The sequence below is a fragment of the Mastigoproctus giganteus genome, chromosome 1 (genome assembly GCF_048544385.1).
Source record: "Mastigoproctus giganteus isolate SK-2022 chromosome 1, ASM4854438v1, whole genome shotgun sequence".
Taxonomy (NCBI): domain Eukaryota; kingdom Metazoa; phylum Arthropoda; class Arachnida; order Uropygi; family Thelyphonidae; genus Mastigoproctus; species Mastigoproctus giganteus.
Genome location: NC_143575.1, coordinates 103,886,407 through 103,904,866, shown reverse-complemented (window position 1 = coordinate 103,904,866; position 18,460 = coordinate 103,886,407). Strand labels below are relative to the sequence as shown.

General features: G+C 36.7%; 1 long non-coding RNA gene across 1 annotated transcript in view; it reads left to right on the top strand.

Annotated features, from left to right (window-relative positions):
• Window positions 1-2,257: 2,257 nt before the first annotated feature.
• LOC150091070 (uncharacterized) overlaps window positions 2,258-18,460 on the top strand; it is a 91,137-nt gene continuing 74,934 nt past the window's right edge. The window contains exon 1 of the long non-coding RNA XR_016547409.1: window positions 2,258-2,369. This is a non-coding gene — a long non-coding RNA (uncharacterized LOC150091070). The remainder of the gene's footprint in view (window positions 2,370-18,460) is intronic.

The following is an 18,460-nucleotide window of genomic DNA, read 5'->3' as shown; positions in this document are numbered from 1 at the left end:
TTAGTATATATTACAATCCGTGAGCCGTAAATCTGCATATAGTTTCTGAGGCTAACACAAATACCGTCGCAGCTTTCAGTCCACGTACAAAGACTTCGGTTCGATTCCTAGTCAATTAGCGAAGTGCAGTTTACTTCCATGTCGGGAACTGCCGGAACTATTATGGGCGTTTTTCATGGAGTAGTAGAGTTTGTCAATCGCGGATGGTGACTGCATGTTTTGTTCTTGTTGATTTTCTCCAAAATTTCGCTTTTAATTTGCAGATAAGCCGAAATACAAAGCTGTACCTAGCATTTTAGAACGAGATAGTGGTGAACTTTGAGCTGGAATGCGTATTCACATATGATACCCCGTACTCAATTAAAAATGGCCTTATTGAGGAGCTCTCCTTCCCCCAGTATTTCCTTCCACCCATATCCCTAATGTTATAATACTGTTGAAAGTTTAAAGAGGATAACACTATTCTTATTTTATTTTTAGTAATAAAATATATTCTTTCACTTATTTGCTTCGATTATTTTATGTTTTAATCAATATACTCAACCAATGTATTTTCAACCAATTGTTAATGTTTTGGCGAATTACCTTAGCCTTTCCAAAGTAATGAAAAAATCTATTAACGAAATCTATCTTGAATTGATTTCGCAGTGTCAATCCACGGGATATCTCTTATGTTGCATCATCCTCTTAGAACAACCTCCATGGATAAGTTTCAGAAAACCCAAGCTCTTTGACAAAAAACATTGTACTGATGCTCTGGCAGCTAGGACAATGGTTGCAGCCCTTGTTCATCTACATCTGATCATGAGGAACTTTACTTAACAGGAAAAATGTTCATGGGTTTTTTATACAGTGGCCAAGTTAACAGGTCTTTCAGGGAGGTTGCATGTATTTTTCTCCTAGAAACTCGAGCTTATTTCCACAAAAGAAGAAAACCAACCATAAACGTTCGCAGTTTACGGACGCTGCATATTTGACTCCTCGTGACTTTATTGCTTGTCACATTTTAAACGCCAAAATCTACATCCTGAAATTGAGTAGCCAGTTTCCTCTTTGGCGGTTGAATGTATGACTGCAGATGGTTCTGTGTCTTAATTTTTTATCCAATGTTGGAATACCTCAAAGTTTTGTTCGTCCGTGGCCTGAAATAGACCTTTCAGTTTGATAAACGCTTATTCAACGATTTCCCACCAGTTCGTTAAGTGTTAAAAGTCAGGACTGGAGTAAACTACCTTCTTTGTTTCCCCAATTCTTCCATGTCTGTCTTCAATCATATACATGAACGTTTTTCTAGAAGGATTAACTCTGACTTTTGTGTTTTCGTTCTTGATTTTTTCTAATAAAATATAACTTTGCACAAATCCAGCCTACAATGAAACATTGGTAAAGAATCTTACGCGGCCCACGAGAACTTCTCTAACACTTCATTCAAAACTCATATTACGAAAACAGTTTGTTTGTCAATTGTAACCAATGCTCTATTTTTTAATGCGGTTAGTATGCTTTGTGTCATAGGCCTTTTTAACTATATTTCATAATACGGTTTTTAGTGGTTAAAAAGCACGTTTTTCATGCGCACTTTGCAATCGCTTTTTCAGAATTATTTGGTGTGGAAATTGATAATTAATTATCATTTTCACTACAATAAAATGTAAATGTAATCACATTATTAAAAATTAGAACAGATAATATACTGTAGATCTTTGAAGTATTTTATTTAAAATTGGAAAACATTGTTTATTGGCTTGTAATGCTGATTCTATCCCGTTAATGTTTAAATGCATTTTAGCCATTTTCATTGTTCTATAATTAAAACAATTTCCAAATTACAATGCTTGCACGTTTTATGTATTTATGATATGAGCTTTGAGTGAAAATTTTATATTTTATCATTTATTTTTCATTACTATGCAATAGGGAATTGCAGTCAGTTCTGGTAGGGTCAAAATGAGGTTAATACCACGCCATCAAATGAGAAAAAAATAAACTGCTTTAACAAAACAACTTTGAATGAATAATTGACATAAAATATTATTTTCAACCTGCTTTGTACACCAGGGGGAGCACTGGCGATGTATTTTCTCTTAAGCCTAGCGATAACTATCGTATCGTATGATTAGATATATAAAGGGGGTTGAAAAAGAAGCTGTAGAAGTTTTTAACATATTTATGTAAGTCATTTTCAGCAAGTTTTCTTCAGTAATATAATATAACATATATATTTTTTTTCGTTTAGGTAAATAAAATTAAAGAAAAAAGCAGTTTATGGAGTTATTAGTGCAAGACGTGTTTCAGTCGTTTATATTTTAAAAGTCATCGATAAAAAAGAAACGAATATGAATGTTATACGTGGAATAAAGTGGAAAGAGGTAAGTTTCTGAACTTGATTATCTTCATAATTGTGAATTTCGTAGTATAATCACCCAAATTTTATGATTTTCTGTAAAATCAGTCTTTAAAAATAGGAAATTCAGTACATCCAGTGCTGATGCGTTTCTCTTCACTCCAAATACCACAATAATCAGAAAGTTGATTTTATTTTAGTTTTTTGTGTTTTTAAATTTAGTCGATTGGTAATGAATAGTTTGCACGCTGCAACAGTGTCTCGTTCGTTGCTCAAGTGCATTTCATCACGCGATTCTCCTTTTCTTCTATTCTCCTGCTTCCACTTAAAATTTCCTATTTTATAGCAATGGAATCCTACATAGTGAAATCCGAATTTAAAGACATTTCGTGCGAGCGAAAAATGCATAAATAAACTGACCAGCTGTTATGGGAACTCATTTGTGGTTTACTCTTGTATACATCTGTTTCTTTTGCATGCATACTGTATTGCATTCTGTTTTCTTTTCTCTTTTTTTTTCCTTACTATAAAAATAAGATATTTGGAGCAGTAAAGAGTTGCATGTGTACCGTATAAATAGCCAAAACGACCAAAAGTATCATTCTGAATAGAGATGTGATTCTCGACAGTTTCCGTGTACACTAGCAGTTTTATAAACGGTACTTAATAAACCTTGAGAAAAAAATAAGCTTAAAATCTGAAATTCTGCTGACGCTTTATATTCAAATGTGGAATTAACACTTTCGGATGTTTTTGAACACTGAAAAGAAGTGGAGGGCGCCCCATTGATAACAATTTATGCAATATTGAAAGATTTATCGTAATTATTTAAATGTGTTCAAATATATAATTGCATTCGATTGTTATAAAAGTATTAATTTATGCACAATTTAATGACTGAATTGCTTAAATTCGTTTTTGATAAATAGCTAAATAGAAAATCGGAAAAAGACGTGCGAGCAAAGCCAAAAGGAGAAAAAAAAACATTCAGATAAGAATACGTACAGATAAGATGAGAAAGTTCAGAAAAGTGTTTGGGAAAACGCTTCAAGCTGTTAATTTTTTTTGCCCTTTTTTGCTGTTGTCTGTCCTTTGACGTAGATTGACAGGTCACATCCTTGTGAGAATGGGTCGTAATCCGTCGATGGCCACAACAGCTTCTTTTCGATACAAAATACGGACAGTAGAGACAGAAAAAAGGAAGAGCATCCTGTCATCAATTTTTATATATCCTCCGTCCTCTCTCTTGTCCTTTCCATTGATCCCAGCTTCGGAAGTGATGGCGGTGTGTATCCCTTTGTGTTAGCACCGAATCGAGGCTGGAGTCGAAAGACACATTAGCAGATCGGAAGAAAAGAGAGAGCCGTTATCAATGGCGAAAGTAATCATTGGGATATGGAACAGGAGAGAAGGGATTGTGAAGAGCGGAAGAAATGAAATAACTGACGGATCACAGTTTAACGAATAAACCATTCTGTTTTAACCACTTTTAGCTGAATGTCTGAATTATGCTCGTGACATCGGTGTTCAAATTACATACAATAAGTTTAAACATTTGGTGTGTGTGTATGTATATATAAATATATAAATTTCATATGAAATTAGTCAATTAATTGTATGTCTGTTATCGTTGAGTGTTTTGGGGGTGGGGGTTCTGTGGTACTTCGAGTATTTCAGTAAAAATGTGCAGTTTATGTGGTCTTTGTTTTTCATGTCTGTACTGGTGTTGTCTCTTCAATGGCCGATTTGCATACTTCCTTCTGAAATCGGATAACTGCAACTCCCATTTCAGGGACGTTTAAGAATTTCCCCATTCCCGGAGGGCGTCTCGATTAAGGTATATTTTAACTTTAAAAAAAGAACCAAAACGTAGCTATTGGTTAATGCATTACTGCCAAATGAATATGCTATTGCAAGCCAAGCCCAATAGAACAAAATTTCTTCTCGTACAGAGAAGGTACGGCAACTACCACTTCCATTTCATCAATAACAACAGTATAACAGTAGAAACTTCAAACACAACTTGCTCTAAAACATTTCAAAAACATTTAAATGGCTGATCGTATTAAAATAAAGCACTCGCATGTGGCTTCTGCTATTTGATATTACTAAAGGAATATCAAATGTCAGCTTCTTGACAGACTTCTTGTTTCGTTTAATATAACATGCACATTAAACCAATCCAAAATATTCACTTAGTTATTGTGACAGCCAAGTTATTAGTGTTCAGAAGCAATTAGTATTGTACCTATACTTTTTGGGTAACTAATTGGTACCTCTTTAGAATGTTTAACTACACCACTTTGGAATTTTAAATTCTGTTGATGGATTAATATAAGGTGCTGGAATGAACAGAAAATTTCGCTTCTTTTTCACAGGTTTTGTCCATCTTTCAAGATAGATAAAAACTTGGGAAGTTATACCCGTCTTTCAAGAAGAATATGAAAATAGCTTCTTTAATTATAAGATTAGTGAAAAAGAACAAATTTTCTACATTGATCGTCAATGTAAAGAGACCACGACCATTTAGTGCTGGAGTGGGCAAGCCTTCATATTGTGTGCTTCGGTGAATCATTTCGCCATGCGCACTATGTTTCTTATTTCTCATTTTTTTTGTTTGTAATCGAAAAAAAGAACAAAACAGACCATTAAGCCGAATTTTCTCCTCGAAGCAAATAGATTGAATTCAGGTAATTTTTTGACAGACCCAGAATGCAACAACACGCAAGTTGGTCCTAATAGATGGACACAAAAATGTGTTTACAATTGCAAGATGGGTCAACACTGGAGAGTTGAAATAAGGGATGAAGAATTTGCGTGCATAAAATCTTATGAAAAGGCAGAATTGGCAGTTGAGTATTTTTTTTTTTTTTTGTTATTCACAATGGGTTAGATGAACCATCGTATAAAACTAATTCAACGCTAATGACGATAAACTAATAGTTTTATTAACGCAACGAGAATCCTTCTTCCATCAGAGTGAGCGCTATCAATCACGGCCAATATTTTGTTGCCACAGTCATGAGTTGCACAACATTACCTGTATACTGATTGTACTGACTGTTTTCTGTGGAAGGAAATATGAAATTCCACATCGACGTAACCTTCTAGAGTAGAAAAGCTAAGGTTTCAAAACAAGAAATAAAGCAATTTAAGACTAGAATGATATTTTAAAGATAAAAAAATGAATAGACCGAAAAATGAATTGGTTGACTTGTATTCAAAGACTCCGAACTTCAAAAAGAGGCCACAGAAAAAATGAAAAGTATGACTGCCAAATGTGACAGAGCCGATAAACATGTCTGATAAGAATGGAACAGAATTGTTGTAAGTATTAAGAAGGAAAACACCTTTGTATCATTCTGAGCAGGAGTCTTGGAGTGTGGGAGTTGTTTGACACAACACTTAAGGAACGCTACAAAAGAAAAGGCAGATCTTGAACTTTGATAATACTCACTTTGGGGTCACGCACGAAAAGGAAATTGTAAATGTACAGCAAACAGACAGATGTAATTTAAAATATAAAACGTTCTGTCTGGAAAGACCACATAGATTAGAAGAGTTCAGAATTGGTGTTTTAATTAAAAAAAAATCCCTTGAAGAAGTATATCCACTGTTCATTGGTAAAGTACCTAAGAGTCAAAGTACATCTCAGTAGAAAGAGCATTATTGTATTTCTACAATTGATTAAAAGAATCTTATTTATCCTGTATCATATAAAAAGCATTTCTTGTCTGTATTAAAACTTTGATGCATTTGTGGATTTTATGTGGGCAAAACATTATTTTTAACTATTCATGCATTTTAGTTTAATTCCGATGTCAATAAATGGGAATGGTTCTTGCTTTTCTTGGTCATAAAAGTAGCCACCTTATTCGCTGGATAAATCGTAAAACATGCAGTCGGTTTGGCTGAAAATAACGTATCAATGTGGCAGGGCAATAATATTTGTATCGGGATTAAAATAAGCTGTTATAATCTAAATAGCTTATTCAAAAAATAGTTAAGTTACTATTTAACAATATTTTGTTAAAGATGAATTACTTTTAATTAAAGAAATGAATTAATCTCCTTAAATAAACATGAATTAATCTCCTTAAATAAACATGAATTAATTGAATTAATTTGCTTTTATTTAGAAAGGTGAATTAAATTTCTATTTAACAATATTTTTTTCGTTTAGAGATGCTAGAAAAAGTTTTCCTCAATGCTCTTGGGGGAACTGTCTCCAGCATCTCTGCAACGTAATCTTACTCCCAAGAGTTTCGTGGTCCTGAAACAGAAAACATGAAATGCAGGCATTGCACTTCAAATCAAAGGGTTTTCTTACTTACAATGAGTTCTTTACCATAAAAGAGTTAAAAACAGTTGTAGTTCTTATTAACGTCACTGTGACTGGACTATATGACATACATTATAAAATGATTATACACCTTTCACAAAAATCTGTGGATCACTTGCCCTTGAGGAGCAATTTTCGAACTCCTAGCATCGTCCTTAACTTTACTAGGCCTGGAAATGATGCCGAAGTTCCACCGTCTTATCGCTCTGACTAGTTGATGCAAAATCCTGTGGAGGATGGTGACTGTTCGTCTTATATACACTGCTCGACAAAATAAAAAAAAAATGTTCTTGTTTATACTCCGGCACGACCACCAGGTCAGTGGACTTTACAATAAATCAATCAATACAAATGTTAATCGTATTTAGCAGTCATTAACAGAACATTAACATTAACGTAGAAAACGTGGTGTAACTCGTGCAGCTTGCGATGAAATGGGACAAAATTTGGTATGGTGGTGCACCATACAATAAAGGTGAAATAAAGAGACAGCGATAAATTTCGGACAGGTATAAGGGAAATTTATAGGAGTTCTATAAGAATTACCAAAAATGTCACATTACGGAAGTCTATACCAGATGCTCGAAAATATGGTCACATTACATCAGTACGGCGTATGATCCCCTCCAAAGGCTAAACAGACAGCGGTGACCCATGCTCGATATAACGATATCTATAAGATTCTGTGGCAACAAATCCCATTCTTCCACCAGCGCAGACCTTAGTCAAGTGACCGAGGAGATGCCTGACGACGCCCAAGGGCGTCCCACACATGTTCGATAGGATTTAAGTCTGATGATCGTGCTGGCCATGGCAGTTGTTGGATATTTTCAGTTTCAAGATATTCCTCCACCAGTTGAGCTCTATGAGCAGTGGCGCTGTCATGCATGAAAAGAAAATCTGGGTCAACCACACCCCTAAAAAGTTGCACATAGGGTTCAAGGATCTGTTCTCGGTACCTATATCAAAACATGAAGAGGTGTGCGGCCGATGATCATTATTCCACCCCACAACAGAACAACGCTTCTACCGTAAGTGTTCCTTTCTCTGATGTTGGAGGAATGGTACTGCATTCCTCGTTGTCTCCAGATGAAATAACGTGTAGATTCTGTACGCTAAAACGGGACTCATCAGAGAACAAAAATGTACCCATTTTTGTCAGGGCTCAAAGTCACATGTTCATGGCTCCAGTTTCGACGAGCTCTGCGGTGGTCTGGAGTTAATGGGATTCAAGGTATTTGTGTTTGTATGGCGGTCTCTAGGGTTTCCCCTATAACGGGAGGTTAAGGGGATACGAACCACTGGCTTCCTTGCTTAAAGTCCATTTGAATTGAGCCTTCTTAACACAGTCCATTTGGAAATGTTTTCACCTGTGGCAGCAGCAGCAACCTTAAGAGACAGCGGATGATAGGATATTGTAAGGTTCCGTCTTGCTCTTTAGAGCCTTATATCGGCCTGTTCTGTTTGACGTAGCTCTCGGGCGACCTTGGCTAGCCCTTCTTGTAGTGGTTCCTGCTTTGCATAGTGCAGAGACGACACTGCGTGACACATTAAGCCAACGTGCTAACTCCGCTTGCGATTGACCAGCCTCAAGTCTCCAACGGCGGGCCATCTCAAAGAATCATCTAAACGACCACGACGACTTGCCATCCTGAGTACTGTAGATGTGACTATCCCACTGAGCAAGCAAAAAACGGGAATGAAGTGATCACAACCCGTGTTTTCATAGGCATCAATAATTTGCATAATGTGCGGCTCTGTAAGGTTTCTATTGGATACTCGGAATTTCCATATGCAGGATGTCCATTATTTAAAATATTCGCCTTCGGTGATATTGTTCACGATGAAATATTTATGAAAAACATTTTGTGACCTCCTATCCAGGATATGGCCGCCGTAGCCGAGTGGTCAACCGCGAAGGTGCATAAGTACACGTGCTTTGAGTGACCCGGGTTCAAGCCTGTGACTGCTAAATACGGTGCTGTTTCTCGTATTCTCTCTCTCTAGCTTCTGAATTCCTCTGACCTTGTAATCACCCGGAAGTATAAACAGAAAATTTATTTTTTATTTATGCAGTGTGGCTTTCGAAGGAAGCAGTTTACTTTGGATCATTTAAGTATATTGGAAACATGTATGCAAAGTGTTTTTCTGGAAGTGCAACGTGTTTGATGGAAGAAGTTCTCTCTATTTCTCTATAGGGTATTTTAAAACTGAAAGCCTTGCCAGACCATCCCACTGGGATATCCGTTTCGAGCCACATTGGGAAAATCTTTATAAAACTATCGGACTGCCAATCGTTTATTTGGTATTCGTATCCAAGAGCTACTCAGAAGTCTACATATCAACATAGACATTGTTTATCCTTCATCAATGCAATCCTTTCCATCCTGGCATGTTCATGTACCAGTGTGAAACTCTTCCCTTAAGAACTGGGGCGAATTTGTTTCTCCAGTGTTTGTCTACGTTCAGCACACTGAACTTGAATATTCTGACTCTTCTTGTCAGTTTATACAGATGACTCGAAGTCAAAATTGTCTGTAGGATCCGCCTACTGTCTTTCCATACAAATTTCCCTGTGTGCCGCATACACACAGCAGACTTGCGCTCTTTAGAGTTAGTCTTGAATCATATATAAACCTACCATGACCAATAATGTATTATATGCAAATATTCTCTAAACAAGTGAAGGCTTTATCAACGATGAGGTATACTCTTCATGCAGTGCTGTCCCGGGTACAGCAAAGGCTGCATTATTTTTTGTAATATGACTTTGATATGAGCTTTTCCTGGATTCCCAACCAAACTGGGATCAGAGGAAATTATTTGACCGATGTTGCAGCCAAATCGACGTGGTCCCTGAATAACCCTTGTCCGCTAGTCCCTTATATTGACTACCAGCAAGTAATGAGAAAGAAACTGCTCTCCATTGCCAATATTAATGGCATGGATTGACTTCAACAAATTATGAGATTAAACTTGTAATACAACTATTTGTCTAGTCTGCGTAGGAATCTTAAAGAGGAAGTTGTTCTAGCTCAGCTACGCAGAAAACGTCGTCATAAACATTTTTTTCTGCTGAGGGTTGATGACCCTCCTGTGTGCAATCAGTGTGACACGAGTTTTACCTTTAAATATGCTTTTATTGAATGCGCAAATTTTTAACCATCTCACTGAGCCTTATACACTCAGTCAGATTTTACTTCACAGATACGATGTGTCTGAAATATAATACTCACCATATACACTTTTATATTGCTTTTTTTTTTTAATATTCCTTGCGGAATTGAATCTCACATCTGAAAGCTTTCTTGTTGAAAGTTATGTCTTGTTGAAAGTCGTCCAATCAGGCATATCCTGCAAATAGTAATGTCCTCTGTTTTCAAACCGCTTTTTGGTCTTCCACTTCCTGTGCGCTCTTACAAAGGGATATCCTACAATAGCACTTTTTTGGAAGAGGTCCAAGCCTTTTACATTCCAGCTACTACCTGCTCTGAAGTTTGGCCTTCATTAAACCGTCAAAACTAATGCTACCATCTTTCTAGATTGGAGCATTGTTTAGAAAACTGTTCACGTTGGAGGATAGTTTGTCTCGTTTAACTACTGATTAAATATCTATAATAAACTGTTTGGATTTAAAACAGAATTATATCGAATAGTTTAAGCAATAACCTTTTTCGATTTTAAAATGTTATTGATTAAACTATGTGATACAAGAAATATATTCTACAGTTATGAAATGCCATGAAAATTTGAATTAAATTGAAACAGAAGAGTCGGGGTTCTGCTGGAATCTCTTTTTGATTGGTGTTCAAGGTTCTATATAAATATGAAATATGGGTAAATAACATGTAGACAACAGACCATCTCAGAAAGGGAATGATATGAAAATAGAAGATGGGGGGGGGGGAAACAAGAAGAAATACGGAGAAGAGAAAACTAGAAAATGTGTGAAATCTTAAGAAATATGTTCTATTTTACGTATCAATCACCTCTTTTTAATTATAAGTTAATTTACGCAGTGTATTACATTTCAGGAGCGTTTGATTTTTGTTTCCTTTTCCTGTGATTAATTGAAGTGAAAAATAACTAATTAGTGATTGATTAACTAATATCCATATAAAAGTGAATGTGTTAACTTCACTGCAAGAAAAATAATATCCATTGCTTGAGAGCCAACCTATAAAAGATCCAAATATAAAATTTCTTGAAAATACATTCAATGGAAATAAAGTTATTACATGCGAACGGACATAAAGACAATAGGCGCTTTATGCATATATCCTAATACGCCTAAAAATCAGTAGTGAAAAAAAACGTGTGTACTAACTGCTGTGAAATAAGTTTATTAATAATTATGGGTCTTACTCCAACTTCAGCGATTGTGTACCAGTGTTTTAAAAGCCCAACCTTTTCAAAGGGTGACTGAATGGCATCGATTATCCAAGGTCCTTTTGAAAGGTGTAGTCTCAGCAGAAATATCGATTAGAAAATTGTTATTGATTGCGATCGTTTTGCAAGGAGTAAGCAGTTGACTTGAAGGTTGCCTGCAAAGTCGAAATAAATTAATCTCTTGATGTAAAAGAAAAACTTGCCTGTAGTGTATTTTTGGTTATGAAAGCCATAGATTTTTTTCAGTATTATTTTTTTTATTGTACTGCACTTCAGCCTTACAGGATAGGTGTCTAATACATAGCGGTGTGCTATCTCAAGTTGAATTATCAGCAGTTAACGACAGATGGGAATGTTTGTTGATAATTCATAGTTTAAATGATAACTGAAAGGAAGTAACGTAATTGCTTCAAGTATACCCTGAAAGAGCGAGGAAAACTTGGACAATTTAAGCCTTTTATTACACTTCCTTATTTCGAAGGCAGCCTAAATTTTTCGAGGGAAGAATACAACTTCATCAATCGCGCGTGAAGTAGGACGATCCCCGAGTCGTTTTCAGTTAACAAGACGCTATTAGAGACGAATTGAGTCCTCATAAATATGGCGGTCGCAATGGCAGTAGACATTTTTAATTGCGTCTCTTCGCACGTGACTGGACGAGAAATGAGGTTCGTTGTTAGCGCTCTCATGGCAACCTGGTTTATGGAGAGGGCTTTCCGTGTACAAAGACAAGGACATCCATTGTGCTCGCTTGTCGAAGCAAATGGAGACACCTGCTCTACTGGACTCGAAACTGGCGCTTAAATTTCCCATAAAGCGTTATTGAGGCGTAACCTATACTGTTCGCTGAGTCATCAACTTGCAGCTCGATCGCTGTATAAAAATGTCTGGCGCCTTATTGCAGGCAGCAAAGGACATTAGGGAACTTGGTGTATTTGTGTTTGCTCTCTCCAGGAGATGGAAGAGATTGCACAGCTGTCTCGCTCATCTTCAGCTGCTGTTTCCACGATATAAGCACTTTCCCCTTTTATGGAACTCGTTACAGTACTGAGGTGTGTCTCTTTGAGGACCACTACCGGATAGAATGGCCTCAAACAAGGGACACTAACAGGATAAATCAACATATTTGTCATCCAAATCTCTATCTCCTTGTCCATAACGCCATATTTGTGAGATTTTTACGAATGTCCTCGTTTCCGGTGCTTTGTCGGTGTTTTTCTTTCATGAAATAACGCTTTGGGTTATATCCTAAGAAATCCCTGACCTTTTTTGTTTTCATCCACCATTTTTATCTTTCTCTTTCGATAGTGAGTTCGATGAAATTCTGTTTCATTTAATGCAGTTTATTATTTTATTACACAGGTCGTTTTTCTAGATTATACTAAAAGAATATACACTTTTCTTGAAACTCCTTGGAATATCATTACTTAGATTTTTTTTAAAGGAAGCGTTATTTCTGTTTGGAAATGTTATTAAAATTTGAAAGAAACTCGTAGACTTGTTTACACAGAAGATACTCCGCCTTCTCTCACAAGACATTTTCTGCATTCCTTTGCTCTCTCTCTCAGTTAATTGATCTCATCAATTACCTAGAAGGTATTGAGGAATCCGGTATTGCACAGGACTCCTAGTTAGAATCATGCCACTCAATACTGAATTACATGGTTGTTTATTCGATTAATCTCCAATCTTTTCCTCCCCTCCCTCAAATGTGAATACAATAATACAAAGAATTTGGGATGATTCTGATTCGAATCCTTCCGATGACAAAAGGAACTTTAGAATTTTTGAATCTGCAATGAATTAGCTGAGGTTAAATCAAGTTCTCACTTTCGTTAGTTCCACAAACGGATAAACCAGTCCCAGGCTCCTTTGCAGAATGCAATTAGAGGGCATATTCGGAGAAGTTCTTGAAAAACCATCGAAAGGACCCCTCTAACCAGATCCGCAACTTCTCTACTTAACAAGCTAGTGTGCTTTGTACTCTGTGACCAGAACACCAAATCTGTTCTAGACTTTACATCGAATTCTTCTCGTAGTTCTGCAATGAGAATTTCGTCTGTCCGAAACATGCGGTGACTGAATAGATGCGGCCATTGTAAACCATGTAGCTTAACTGTGTTTCATTTTCCTTCCTCATTTAACCCAAAAACTAATACAATAATCGTTAACCCGATCACCACAGTAATGTCATAGATCAAGAAAAAACATCAGTCTTGATGGGATGCATATAACAGCAGTTAATTATCACTCATTATTGAAGCTTAACTCTGTTCTTTTTAAAGATATTTCCTTATAAAACAACATGCACACCTGTTTAATTTATTAGAAGTGTCACTAACGATAATGAAGTCTAATTTTTGACATAATGGCTTGTACTAAATCTTCTTTAAGTTGATGGAAAAATGGTTTGTGGAAGAAACCTTAGAAAGACTTTAATAAGAACTATGGACAGTTAATAAGCCGAAAATATCAATTTAAGAACGCATTAAAAATAGAGAACTTCATTAACGTTTGGTATTCGTCTGGTTGGCAGCCAGCGCCATCTGTGGTAAAAATGTGTGACAACTTTTTAGGCATTATATTTAAGAAATATGTCAGGTATTTTATTTATTTAATCACATAAACAAACAGTAGTAGTAAATTAACTTACTGTTTAATGTTTTGTTAACTTTATAAATTTATCACTACGTCTGATAGATACGGGGGGCATCAATAAAAGACTCAAATATTTTGAATTCTCTTCTCTCTTTTTTTTGCGTCATTCCGAGATAGCGTATTTCACTGAGCAGCGTCGTTTTTTTGTGCGAAAGGGTTCTTTATTTTATAAAAGTGGCAGTTTAAAATGAGATTTAGTTGCTGAAAAGGTCCAGAAGGATCAAAAATTTAGAGGAGTTGTAATGAAATTTGAGCAGTTCTTCATAACCTGGATAGTATGATCTTGGATGCCGTGCTGGCCGTATTTAAACCTCCTGAATATTTCCGGGGATTCCTAAGATTGTGTGCAACAATAATGCGCATTCTATAGAAGACCTGGAAGGTGTCATCGTAGCTGCTGTGGAGGACATCTCTGAAGAGACACTAGCTATGGTAACCTTCAATCGAAAATGGTTTTTGATGCATAGATATCACATATTGAATATGTTTTTGCTCGAATAATAACTTCTTTCCATGCTCTATGTGTTTAATGACATCAAATTTCATCAGCTCAATGCATGAAAAAGAGTAGGCATTCAAAACTTGCCCCTTTTCTTGATGATGCCAAATGCTCTAAGTGTTTATGCAGCTTAGTCCCTTCTGTGGCAGGCTGGGGTGAGAGTTTGCCACTATTTGCTCTTTTGGAAAGGTCAAAGTATTAATCTGGTGTTGTTTGAGTTTATCTGCCCACGCAGTTAAAGACCATATTAATTATTATATATATAATATTTTATATGTATATGGGATAATAATGTTTAAGTAATGTATTTAGCTTAAATATTCGATCGCATTAGGATCCCTATACTGTAACTGTAATAGTGCCTTTATCCCTCTAGAATATTTGGCACCTCGGAAAAGGGTGCCCACCCTCAGTTAGTGTATCACTAATATAGTGTAGTTAGATGATCATTGGAGTATTCTTGATGATGGAGGGAAGCTGTTCAAGTTATGTATTCAGAGTCAGAATTTCTACATCCTACGAAGATGTTAATTGTTCTTGATACTCTTCAAGAAGAATGTATCACAAATTTTCATCTTACTACTCTACTGCACATATATTCTGTCAACAGAATACGCAGTCTTCAAACTCTTTGCCCATTCCTATTTCATATATCCTTTCATTGCATTTCGATCTCTAACAGTTTTTTCCTTCCATATATGTCTTATTGGTTGTCCTTTATACCATGTATTGTTCTCTCTCTCTCACCTCCTACCCTTTCGTTCATTCATTTTATTTTGTCTTTAGTACTTTTCTCCCCCCCATTTGCACCTCCCACTCTTTCCATTTCACTTAGGTACTACAATACCCCCTCCCGTTAACCAGCAAACACTAATTAATCAATCAATCACCCTCCGACAGGGCTATCGAGCCTGAGTCCTGTAAACACCTGCCCCAAACAGGAAGACACATTAATGTCTTCGCATTGAAGCACCTAACTCAGCTCATTTGTCACTCTGCCCACAGCTATTGGGCCAATAGGGAAGATAAGCACTCCCGCCTATATTTCGATGTTCTTCTATGTCAGATACCAGGTTTGTTTCCTTTAGGTTACCATGCCAACCATCTTGACAACGAAGCACGTTTTGCCGTTGCCATGAGTTCCTGCTGCTGTAGGGAAGAAGAAATAAAGAAAGGTAGAGGGGAAAGGACAGTTTCCAAGAATTACCAAACTATATGACGACAGATTTAAGTGACCATGGAAACGACAAATGATTTTCAGTACCAAGAAACCAAGCATCCGCGGATGTTCATGGCACTCGTTAAAGATCCGGCAGAAGACAAGATTGCTATAATATATTCAGAAGAATATATGAACCTAAAATCATTTTCTTATTTAAATAATTCATAACAAAAGACTAAGCAAGTTCTGAAGTTACTGATCTTCTGGGCTCCTCCGTAGCCAGGTGGGCAGGAGCAGCAGTGCGTAGCACACGCTTCCTGATTAGACCGGGGTTCGAGCCTGTGACCACCATACACGGAGGATGCGGAAAGGTTAGGGAATGACCACCGCATATCTCCGGAGCAATATGGCCTTAGTTGCTAATGCTCCTAAAAACCAAATAACAACAACTGATCTTCTGAGAGTCTGTTCTTACATGGGCAAATCTCTCATGAATATGTGGTCCGATTAAAAACAGAAGCTACAGAGTTTTCTAATGAAAAGCAAAAATTTCTCACTCTCCTCTCTGTTGTCAGAGAGAAAGCGTATTCAAGTATTTTTCCAATATCTTTTTAATACCAACAAGTTTTTGTGTATTGGGTGAAGATGTTGCTTTGTGAAAACATTTAAACTCAAATTTGAACATTAATCTCGTAATTTTCTAAATAGTCTGAACTAAATATTTCTTGTAAGGACGCCACAAGCCCTGTACCAGCCAAAATATAACAAATTGTAATAAATAATAAAAAAGAAAATTAACTACCTTTGAATTTCCCCAATCTGTCAGCCTCGACCCAAGAAGATAATTTATTAAAGTCTGAACCCTTTCCCCGTAATTTGAATTCATCACCCCGAATTCTGGTATCATCTATGAAAGCGAAAATTCTGCTATTACTCATTTTACTATCCACTTTCAGAGTCCTATAGACCTCATGCAGATCCCTTCTGTAGTGCTTGGTTAGCAAGCTCTGTAGCCCACATATTCGAAGTCTTTCATCATATGGTCACCCTTTTGTAGATCTCACCGATGTCCATCTTTGGACCCTTTCAAGAAGCTCTGCCTCTTTTTTTAGGTGTTGTCTCCATACCTTGACGCAGTATTCTACGTGTGGTTTTGCAATCACCTTATACAGTGGGAATAACATCACTATAGCTACAACCGAATATTCGAGAAATCATCGATAAGACATCACTAGTTTCCCTTTTTGTATATATGCTAAACGGACGGCTTCATATCCGCTCCGATTTCAACTCCCAATTCCTTTTTTCCTCTAAGGTGTTCGTAATTCACCCCTACCAAGTGTTTAAGTTATTTTGGGGTTTCTGTTCCTCAATTGTAATACCTTGCATCAATTTGCTGCTGAAGTAGCACTGCTTGGCACTGATAGTTAACCACCATTCTTCACATTATCTGCAAATTTAATATCACACCCTCCAACCGTTCATCGATGTCATTTATGAAAATCAGAAAGCAGTGATCCCCGGACTGGTCCTTTGGTTGATTTCGGCTTAGAACGCCAGGAAAATCTTAAGAGTAACCATTAATTACAGCCTTCTGCCACCTACCCTGCAGCCAGCCTGAAATCCATCTTAAAAACTTTCCCGTGATCCCAACGTATTCCAGCTTATACAGTAACCTCTCATGAAGGAATGAGTTAAATTCTTTCTAAAATCAAAATATAATGTTAGTTAGCTTTCAACATCCAGCTCATAAGTGGCAGTTAAACCACCGATGACCGTCTTTGGACCCTGTCAAAGTATTACACCACCTGCTAGCATTATAACATTCGTTATTTTCTTCAGAATTCAATGTCCCTGTTTTGCATCGTTTATCATTGCTTCCATAATTTTTCCTACCAATGAAGTCAGACTTGACCGGTCTCTAGTTATTCGCTTCGCACTTGTCTTCAACTCTGCCTTTGTGTTGGCAACATATTGGCACAAAGCTGATAGTTGAAGATTTCTGCGTTTTTAGAAGATTCTATGGTTATTGCTGTAGTTGACTTTCTTTTCATCGATTATCTGCTTTTGGTTTGCTTATTTCAAAGTGAAAAGTTTAAAAATGCAGCTCGTTACCTGTTGCACATCTATTCAGTTATTTATCAGAATTTAGTAGCATTACTTCTTAATATTTAAAGAGATATACATTTTTTTTTAAATTCTAGCTTTATTTTTCTAATAACAAGTAGTATTATTAACAGTTGTACGAAAACAACTGTTAAATAATACTAAATATTGCAAAAGTTGTTTGTTAAAAAGTAATCCTCAATTCGAGTGTTTAATATATTTTTCATTACGAGGGGGTGGATTCGAAAACGATTTGTATTCATCCATGAGGAGTTGTGATAGAAGGTTTAAATAAACACCATGTATTACACTTTTCGCTCCTTCAGACTACGATTCGGAAACAGAAATCACCTCAGCATCAGCAGCAAAGTGTTTTCCACGAAGAAAAGACCAGAGCAGGAAAGAAAAAAAACATCCAAGGGTGCAGGGTCTGGGGAATAAGCAGGATGCGGATATTTCAAACCCACATTTGTGGGTACACCTGCGCATTCCTGGAGGATGCGAGTAATGTGCAGGGGCATTTTCGTGGAGCAGGTGCACACCTTTTGACAGCTTTCCCGGTCTTTTTTCTTTTATAGCACCACTTAGGTTTATGTGGAAGTTGGAATAATACTTTTCCGCCACAGTAGAAACCATTTGAAGGTAATATGCTGGTATTACCCCATGCATGCTGATCCCAAAAAATCGGCAGCATCATCTTGGATCCAAATTTCATCCGTGGTGACTAGACGTGTAAAAAAAAAAACCCTTGCTTTTCCTGGAACATCGACATTTCATGTGTACATTGTGTCCTTTCCTTCTTCGGGTAAGGGGTCAAAGTCTGGAAACCCATCCAGCAGACACTTTACTCATATGCAACTATTGATGGATAATGTTCTACGTAGACCTTGTACTCGTTTGGATCTTTGTAGCTAGTTATTTGATGCTGGCGATCTTCCAGGATTAAGACCTCAATTTTTG